Source organism: Cynocephalus volans, chromosome 3, assembly GCF_027409185.1.
Source record: "Cynocephalus volans isolate mCynVol1 chromosome 3, mCynVol1.pri, whole genome shotgun sequence".
In the NCBI taxonomy this organism is placed as follows: domain Eukaryota; kingdom Metazoa; phylum Chordata; class Mammalia; order Dermoptera; family Cynocephalidae; genus Cynocephalus; species Cynocephalus volans.
Window position 1 is genome coordinate 134,210,585 of NC_084462.1, and position 10,462 is coordinate 134,221,046.

Sequence of the window (10,462 nt, forward strand, 5' to 3'; positions counted from 1 at the left end):
CAGCGAGGGGCTCTGGAGGACCGCATCTGCTACAAAACCACCTCCCTGTTTGCATGAGGCCAAGTGCCATTTACTCGTTTTCCTCCAAAAACAGCTCAATTAACTTCATTGGTGCAATTATGTGAGCTGTGACAGGAATAGTATTCCCTGAAGCTCGCTTCACTCCCAGGGAGTTTTGGGTAATGCTTAGTTGCCGAGAGAAAGTGGAAAACACTGTTCCAACCTTTCAGATGGTTGCAGGAGCCACAGACTGGCTTCTCTGAATCACAAAGCATCTCAGGGAAACTCCCTTGTCTAGAGCATCTCCCTCTTTACACCCGGTTAACCTGTCTTTCACCTCTCTGACCAACCCCAAGCCCAGGCTTCCCATTTTGCTACCTTCCTGAGGATGAGTAAAAACTAAGCATCAGTCATCAATAACTCTCAGCCATTTTGGCTAAAAATATACATCAAAAAATTCCAGGTACCTTGTACTTTAAGAATGAAATCTGTTTTTTTCCCCTTGCAAAACACTTCATTTCTAATGTGCTGCATTTTCCGATGAAAGCCTGAAACCTGCACATTTGAAGGTACCTTGGCCATGATGCAATGGATGCCAAACACAACATATACCCTTGAGATGGTGACCTCAGTCATCTGCGACCAGGCTCTCAGAACCAGCCTCTTGACTATAAGAGCAGCACCTTAACTAAACCAAGCACTAGGTCAGAAAACTCTAACTTAAAGGTGATGTTCCACAGAGCAGGTTAACATAACATGGGAAATATGAAAGTTAAGATGTTGAATACAGCCAGAACTGAAAATAAAGGAGCTTTCTATAACTGATCAGTGCAGCTCTAGCTTGTGTTTGCTTTCTTTCCATAGACAATTGTTCAAAACGTACAACCTGAAACAGAACCATGACCTTCTCAAGGGTTTCAGCAGAACTAGGGAGACTCAGAAGATGAATCTAAACAGCTCTGCCATGCAGCTCAATTTTTACTAGAGCCACACATGAATGTGCCACAAATAAAGCAAAATGTGGCACAGTTTGGATCCTGGCTCTCTTCTCCTAATTTTATCAGTTTTTTCTATTACTAAGGTGCTGTTGGCTCTGGCTGCCTTCCCAGGGTTGGTCTGTTGGGCTAACTAATCACTATGTAAATGTTTTCAAAATAAGTTGAGAGTGCTGTATAAACATCAAAGCATCAGAAAAGAAACACCAAGGTGTTATGCAAAGCCACAAGAGCTAGGAATTGAGACAAGGCCAAGGCGTGGCTAATGAGATTCACTTAGAGTCCGCCAGTTAATTGTCAGCTAAGATCTGCTGAGAATCCCCAAGGTGCTCTGAATATTCAGTGTTGCCATAGCTCTTGTACTCAGAGTTTTACAGTCCCCAGGGCTGTAATCTGACCCAACTTCATAAAAGCCAGGCTATTCTGCTTTTGCTCAATTTTGCATATATGTTTAAAAACTCAAAAGTGAAAGAATGTTAACACTTCCCTTTTTAATATTATTTTCCCCCTTTCAAAAATTACTTTTAAGGGGCAGGATTTGTTCATTTACATCAATGCAAGTGAGCAATACAACTCACAATATACTGAGAAATCCTGATCTTATTTGCTGCTTTGACTTAGATAACCTATCAGGCCTTGCGCTTTGGGAGGTCATTAGATTTTCAGTAAATGAAGCGTCTTTCATTTTATACCAGCTTTCCTTTTTTATACATTTATTTCATCTCCCTCCTTCTCCAAACACTGAACATAGGAAAATATTTTCTTGACTGAAGGGGTAGGGAAGCCCCATCCCTGTGGAACAAATGCTCATACTGAAACATCCAGGAGATGTTACACATGGTGACAAGTTGTCAGTGCTCATCGGGCACAGAATGCATTTTTACCGGTATTATGATATTATTCCCAAATGTTCATCAGTAATTTCATGTGCAAGAATTTTTTTCTTTCCACTTGGCAGAAATTTCTTTAAGGGTAAAATCCACACCTTCTTTTTCTTTTCTATCTTCCCCAAAATGCATAGCACAGTCTGCTTTTTCATACCAGGGACTCAATAAACATCACGGACTGACTTAGTGGATGGATATTCCTTGAGAGGGAAATTTCCCTGAATGAGAGCTATAGAAATGAGCATATGAAAATTTTGAAATGCCCATTTCTTTCACACACACTTACCCTCTTCCCCCATCCAGTCCTTTTTCAAAGGCATTTGCAGTCTTAGTCATAACCAAGCAGAAGTAGAAAGCCAATACCAACTGCCAAACTGTACTATGTAGAGCTGTCTGAAGTTTAATTCAAAGGGTTAGTAATTAAGCCGATGGAGTCACAAACTTCAGCTACAGTGTTCTGTTATAGGATGAAATCCTGGCAGAGAATCTATACTAAAACACTTTCTCAAGTCCCTTGGTTTGCAGAATGACAACAATACCCATCTGGAAGGGTTGTTCTGAGGGTTAAATATGGCAAGGACGTGAGGGTGGCTAATCCCAGAGATAACTGATACAAGAGGGGAACTGAGAAAACAATCAAAGGAGGGGTGCACTGAGGAGCGGTAACTAAGCAAGTCAATCAGCCATAGATCAACCTTCAAAGAAGCAGAGCACGAGACGTGGAATGCCATAGAACAAAAGAGTGAGAACAAGCAAGGAATGTATTACGTATAAAACATCATTATCTAACATAATAATGACAGCAGGTGATGTTTGGTGCTTCCTTGATCTTCAAAGGCAGATTATTGATAAATTTAATGTCAAATAAGAGCAGAAAGACTGAAATGTTGTAGGGAATTCAGAAGAAATGATTTTTTCTTAAACTACTGAGCATTTACTATGAGTTTATTTAATCCTCCCAAGTCTTTGAAGTAAATATTATCATATTCCCATTTAAGATATAGAAATTGAGGTTTGGCAAAACTCAGTAACTTATCCAAGGATGCAGCACTAAAAGCAGGGTGGACCTGAGATTTGAATTCTAGTGTGACTCTAAATTACGTTATCCCTCGATCCCACACTTGTACAAAGAATGCATGAATGAGACCACTGAAACAATACCACTGGCCAACCACTTATCTCCACCTTTACGTGTTAGCCAGCTGAACAGTACCAAGTACCAGAAACGACCATGGAATACTCCATGGTTACAAACCTTTCCAAGTTGGAATGAGGAGAGGTGGAGTTCCTTCTTCCTTACCCACCTTGATCCAATTATTGAATACTTATAGCCTATAATGCACTAGGAATACACAGACAGAATAAGCATTCTCTTTTCCCTAAAGCAGCTTTGGCATTTAGGATATGGAAGAAATAAATTTTTATATAATATGATCATAAAGAATCCCACATTTTCAATAATGGGCATAGGCCAGGAATTGAGAACTGTTAAACTGCTTCCCCCAAATAAATACTTAAATATAATCTAATCTGTGCAATCCGATGCCCTCCAGAGTCAAAGTCTAACTGGCATCCACCAGTGACAGGGGTCTTACTCAGAAATGAAGAAAGTTGGGTTTTGAGTGCAAAAATCCTCCTTCAAATTGCAAAGGGCAATTCCAGTTTTATGAAGCCTGCCATAAACTTGGGCCTCTCCTCACCATCAACCTTCTCAATTCAATTGTCAGAAGCCTCTACAACTCCTTTGCAATAAAGGGGCCAGTGTGGGCAATATTTTGGAATTCTAACTAGGGATGGTTAAATACAAGGTAGATGCACAGAGCCATTAATCAAAACATTTACCAATCAATAACCATCCATAATGAGAATTATTCAGAGCATTTTCCTTCCAAGTAACTCAAAACAAGACTGCCCAAATGCTGCAAACCCTGAGAGGGCTGTCCATTACAAATCTGCGTTGTGCTCCACTCGGTAACCCCAGCTGATGAAATCACAGTGCCAACGGGGACCGCAAAGGAAATAGGTGGAGGTGTGGTTGTAATAATGAAGTCCCCAACAGAAGACCCACATGAAGTGGATATGTGAACTTATGAACTTTCCATCGTTCATGGTATAGAATGGAGCTTGTAAGAACGGCAAAGGGGACGTCTGTTCTGAGCTGGAGAGAGTGAAAAGAAGACAAAGTCTGGCAAGTGAAAACCAAATAATAAATAAGCACAATGCCAGAGCCCCTAGCCCAGGTCTTTTATTTCCCCTCCAGATGGTCTAGCAGCTGAACAGCTCTGTGGAATGTGTGGATGCCCCTCTTGGCCCAGCCGCTTTCCTTGTGAGGGCATCATAATAGATGCTTTCGGATCTGTGTTCAGAAATATCTGTTGGGGGTCCACAGACCAGGCAGTGACCACCAAGTGACTAATTTAGTTACTTTAGAAAAGAAGTGATAAATGCAGACCAACCCTGCTTTGGCAAAGCTTTTCATTCATTCTTTTAGCTTTTGCTGTTTGGCAAGTCAGAGCCTAATAATGCTAGTGGTCAAATTAAAGTCTTTCTTTTTCTTCTCTCTCTTCTGCAAACACTTTAATCTGTGGCAAAGATATTCAGGCTTACCATTTTGGGCTAATTTCAGTATAAAAGGAAATAGTGACAAGGACAAATTCACATTGAGAAAAAGCTCAACAGAAAAAGCAATTGCCCCCATTTACATGTTTATATAGGAAAATACTTCTGCCGAAAACTACTGCTGCTCAGCAGCAAGCTGATTACTGTCAGATAGCCTCTTCTCTGTTCAGACAGCACCTCACTTCTAGCTAGATACCCAAAGCGCAACAGTATCACTATGAATAAAATCATGGTATAAAAATATAAGACAAAAGTGTAAATGCCACTGCACAGGGAAAAAAATCACATTAAATAAATCTGAAAGAAAATACAACCTTTGCTAACTACACTATAAAATTTAATTTAACTAAGAGTATCAGTATCCTACTAACATTTATTCTACAGCATAAACAAGCTTTCAATATCTTACTGTCCTGAAGAATGTAGCAAACCCATGCTTTTGTTAAACCTAATAGGTGGATTACCCAGTCAAGTAGTTAACTCAGGGTAGTTAAAGGGAAAAACCATTAGCCTAGCACAATGTAGATTTAACAACCTGTAATCAACTACAAAGAAAAGTTACAGAAGAAAAAATAGACATGCTTGTCACTTTTTTAAAAAGAGAAAGCTTATAACAACTTCCACTTCTTGAGCCATATTTACTCAAATTAACATAGGACGCTGGAAGCTAACTCATGTACAGTTCCCTGGGGTATAAGTGAAGAGCTTCTCTTCTCACATCTATAAAAAACATTTTCCGAACTTTGTTTTTTAAGTGAAAATTAGGGTATAGATGCTTTGTAATTTTCCCATCCAAAAGCTTGAATAAATAAATGGTTAATTGCTGATATGAACTGTAATAAAGAAGCGTGCTAATTTCAAAAAAGTTGCTCACTTGCATAATCCCATAATATTTTAAAATTTCTATTTGTAAATAAGATAAAAATACCTTTCTGCAAGCTTCAGTATCCCCACAAACCCCTGTCCAACAGATGCAAGTTCAATAACTAGAATTCAAATTGCACTATTTATTGGCTTACAAATGAATTGGCATTTATAAAAATAAATCTTCTGAAAAGGTTTTAGGCTGTCTGAATCCCTCTAAAACGCTCTGGCTAAACTTGCCAACCGTTTATCAATGTAAGACTGATAAAATGTATTTTTATTATCAACATTAAATGGAAGCATCAAGACTGGTAAAATGTTAGTTTAGAAAATCATTTGCGGTGACATTTAAAACAATTTATTTGAACAACATTTGACTCATGATAAGAATTGACTATTAAATTAAATTGTCTATTCAGAATTCACTGGAGCCCCATTCTCCTCCTCTGAGACAGTTAATATGTTTTCAGATTAAGGGTCATTACATATCTAAAATGAAAAAAGGAATAAGGAAAAAGAAACCCACACCATTCTGAGGAAGTGCCTATTAAAATGACTGATCCTTGACATTTTAATGCAAAGACTGTGTTTATGATGGCTTCCTCTCCACTGCCCCTGTAAAGCCTTTCCCTGTGTTGGCAATAACTTTGTTGATGTCCAACCCATTGGGAACGTCTCTATGCCCTACCCTTTATCTACACTGCAGTTCAGAATGCTTTCCTCTAAAGAATCACCAGAGAACATAAAAATAAACCTGCACACAAACTACCCTGCAATTCACATCACCTCCCTAAGGACACTGACAACAGCTGGAGAGAACACACAAACTTGTTTTTCAGCCATCCTGTGCTACTCTTACATACATTCTGGGAATTTTCACAGCTCCCTTCAACTTCAGAGAAAGAACTGCCAATAGTTCAGGTCAGTCACCAATATAATACGTTCACCACTAAAGAAGAATCAAGATAAAATCAGACTGACACAAGAAAAGACATTTCCTTGTAGATCATCAAGCCTCAGGAAGCACGAAAACAGATATAAATTTGTCATCGTACTTAAGGGAACCCAACCGAGAAACCTTCGATGGTTCCAGAAGCTTAGCTCATGTGCCATGATGGACTTTACCAAAATTCTCATCCTACAAAGCTACCAAGTCAGTCACAAAGACACCTACGCAATCTGTTTTGATTTAATAAATTCAACAGTTGAGTTGCATGGCAAGACCATCTCAGAAATTCCTCAACACCAGGAGAGGATGTGTCCTAGTTAAGAGAAGAAAGCAGAAGATCTCATAATATCTAAGTTGTCTAGAAACATGATATGTGGTATAACAGTTTTTCCAGCTCCTATTTTATTTGCACCTTAACCCGGGATTGTCAGGGCTGAGGCTAGGAAAAACGTCTCCTGTCTCTATCTCTTTTCATTTCACTTATAGAGCTTGAAGCAGTGGCTATTGCCATCAGTGGTGTCCTTTAGTCAGGGGCCGGTTTGGCAGGTGCAGAAGCCCAACCCCAGGAACCCTGGAAGCTTATCCCCACACCCCCTTCCATTCCGCTAATCCCGGCCATCAGGCTTTTAGGCAATAACCAAGTGTCACTTTATCCTTTCCCCTTTCCTAGAAATTGCACTGGGAAAGTCTGTGTACGTGTATTGATCTTACACACCTCCCCAATCTACACGCTAAGGGCTCAGACAGCTCTCAGCTACTCAGACAGCCCGGGCAAACACCGCGTGTTTCCCCACAGCTTTCTCTTCAGCTTCTCAATCACAAGGCTGCCTGGGTGGCACAAGCCTACAGAACAAGCACCCTTCCTGTTCCCTCACGGACACAAGTCCGCTCCTGGACCAACGTACAGGAGCAGCTTTCAGCTCGGGGCTGCGGGCTGCGGCGGAGGTGCCCACGCCGGGCGCTGCTGCCGGGCGGGGAGGCGGAGGTGCGGCCGGAGGGCGGGCGTGCCGCCCCGGTCCCTGGCAACCTGCGAGGCGTCCCCGACCCGCCTGCCCGTGGCCACCACCAGGAGCCACAGACACCCCATTGTGCCACCAGGCAGCACGCTCCCTCGGCCGCGGCCGCCCCCGCCTACCTCTGTCGGCCTCTCCGGAGCGCCCGCACAGCCGGCCGCCTGCCTCCAGTGCTCTGCAAGGCGAAGGAGGACGCTTTGTTAGGGCTCGCGGAGCGCGACCACACTTCGCGGCCGGCGCCGCGGTCCGGGCGGGCGTCCTTCAAAAGGACGCGAATGGGGACCTGCGCGAGCGTCATTTCCATATGTAAGGGGCCAGCTCCTACAAAAGCGCCGCGCTCGGGGGCCGCGGGCTGCCGCGCGCATCCTCCCGGTCCCCGCCGGCCCGCCCCCAGGACCAGCCCCTCCTCCCCGCCCCGTCCCCCGGGAGCTACCCGGCCGCCCCGCCGCCGCTTCCTCCCTGGCCCCCGGCCCCGAAGGGAAGCCCCAGCGTGACCGGTGCCCGGTCCGCCCCGGACACGCAGGGCCTCGCCGACGGCGCGAGGGCAGCGCGAGGCCTCCGCGCACCCCCAGGCCGCGGGTCGGGGGTGTCCGGGGTGGGCTTCTCGCTTACCGCGTCCCGGGGCTCAGGCGCCCGGCGCTGCTGCGGGAACCATGGCCGCGGGCGCACTCGGGGCTCGGCGGCGGCGGCGGGACGGCCGCGCCCAGCGAGCTCGGCTCCCGGCTCGGCCGAGGCCACCCGGAGCTTTGGACGCCAGGGAGGAAAGGCCGGGCCCGCGCGGGGAGGAGGAGTCAGGGCGACGCCGGCCCGGGCGCGGCTCCTCCTACGCGGCCCGCGCCGCTCCGGCAGCCGAGGGAGGAGCGGGAGGCGCGGCCCGGCCCTCGCGGATCCGTGCCCTGCCCTCTCCCCGGAGCTCCCGCCTCCGAGATTTGAACTCGGAAACGCCAGGGCTCGGGGTAGGGTGGAGGAGGCGCGTGCGCCGACGTCGCCGCCGGGCGGGCGCTGGGTCGCCCACTCCTCGGCCCCCTGCCTGTCCGCCTCCCTTTCCTTCCAGACGCGCCCGCGCGCGACCCGCTCCCTGGTCACGCCGCCGCCAAGGGCTCTGCGCCGAGGAGAGGCCCCGCCTCCTGCCAGCGGGACCCTACGGTGGAAAGTCAGGTGTCTCTTTTGCCCCCGCCGGCCCTGGATTTTCGAGCCCTCGGGTGCTGGTTGGCCATCATCGGCATATTGGGTGTCAGGGGGCGGACGGGCTTTGGACTTGACTCTGAACCCTCTGAAGCGAGTGTGACTCTCCTACCGGGTCTGGGCTGGCTTCCGCATCTGCCACGGAGTCCCCATAGACTCCCGCCCCGTGTGCAGCCTTCTGAGGGTACATCCACCCTCGGTCACAAGCCACACAGGAAGGAAACTCAGTGGAGCTGGTGGTTCTCGGGCCAACGGTTGCTGGATATTTATGGCCTCCGCTTACTCCTCTTCCACACGCTCCCGGAAAGTTTCCGCTTTCTCACACACCGTTCGTTAAGAGGACAGCTAACCCGTTACCAGAATACATGGGCATCATCCCTTCCCTACGCTTCTGATCTCAATGCAGTCCAACAGGACCCCAAGTCCAGGCCTAGGGTCGGTGGTGGCAGCGGGCCCCGAGGCAACACCCATGGTTCTCTTTGAACTGCAGGGTTGCCCTTGAAGAAGGATCCGCCTGATTTATTACAACCACAGGTCTGGCTGTTTCAACAAGAAACTGGAGAGAGCTTCCTTGCTATTGAGAGAGCAAGCAGTAGACAGGAAGGAAACTAGTGTTTCTTGAGAATCCAGTGTGCTGGAAACTCGGCAAAAATAATCTTACCTAATCCTCAGGCCACCCTTAGGAGGCAGACATTTACCCATTTTGCAAATGAAGAAACTGGGTCTCCCAGAAGTTAAAGGGCTTGCTCAGGATAACACAGCAAGCAGTTGGCAGAGCTGGGGTTCAAAAGCAGATCACATATATGGCAACACTGCACAGAACTAAATACACACTCACAAATGAGAGCATCACATAAAACCAGTGAAATGTGAATAAGGCCCATGGATTGTATTAATATCAATTTCCTGGTTGTAATATTGTAACTACAGTTATGCAAAATGTTACCATTGGGGAAAATGGGAGAAAAGTCCATAGGAGATCTCTTTATACTATTTCCTACAATTTGGATCTACAGTTATCACAAAATTTAACAAACAATTTTTTTTTCTTGAAGCAGGTCAATCTTATTTTAAAAACCAAACTCTCTTCCTTAATCACAGTGTGCCTGGAAAATAAGAAAGAGGAGAGGTTCACATTCCTTTCTCCTTTTTGAACTCTCTTGTATAAGCACACACACACACACATACACTTTTTGCATGGTTGTTCCATTATACAACACACACACTCACACACATCATTCATTAAAAGGATAGCTAACCTGTTACCAGAATACATAGGCATCATCTTATAAATAAGAGAATAATGCTCACTGGATACTAAAACAGCCAACTGTCTTAGAAGGTAAGAATGAAGAGGTGTTTTCCTTGTTTCACCTAATCTCTGCCGTGGGAACCTCACCCTACTGGTTACCTCTCCAAGCATCCCTTTTTAACCTGCAAGAATCTTTAAGGATGAGATTGGTCATTAGTTTAGAGCTGTGATTCTTGGGGGCCAGGAGATATTGGAGGTGGCATTTACTCCCTATAGAGGAAGATCAGAATTGCTAGGGGTTGTGTAATTTTAAAAACACCAGATAAGCTTACTTGAGAGGAGTGAATGGGGTGGAGTTAGTTCTGGGACTGGGAAGTGGGACCACCTCCAGCATTCCTACAGAGGAGGGAAAAGTGTATCGCATGGCTGCTGTGTGGTGTGGGCTGGTGAGAGCAAGCCTACGGAGGCAGGTCATGCCTTTAACACAATGTGCCTGCAATTTAAGTTGCACCAGGCGAATGGTTAGTGTTAGTATAGACTAGAGTCACTGGAAAAAAAGCAGGGACTTCCCTCAGAACCCATCACATGAGCTTTTCTCTAATAAACAAAAAACAACAGCAGAAATAGCAGCCAAGCTCCAATTCTACATTACAGGTAATATAAAGAAAACAAACAAAAAATGTAATGTTTACTCAGAG

At 45.5% G+C, this 10,462-nt stretch overlaps 1 protein-coding gene across 8 annotated transcripts in view; it reads right to left on the reverse strand.

Moving 5' to 3' along the window:
• Positions 1-8,020, reverse strand: part of NIN (ninein) — a 93,489-nt gene extending 85,469 nt beyond the window's left edge. For 7 of the 8 annotated variants that reach the window (XM_063088912.1, XM_063088907.1, XM_063088905.1 and 4 more), the window contains exons 1-2: positions 7,940-8,020; positions 7,450-7,502 (exon numbers count right to left, since the gene is read on the reverse strand). The gene's annotated coding sequence lies outside the window, so the exon portion shown is untranslated. The remainder of the gene's footprint in view (positions 1-7,449; positions 7,503-7,939) is intronic. The other variant, XM_063088906.1, reaches the window with a different exon arrangement.
• Positions 8,021-10,462: the final 2,442 nt, after the last annotated feature.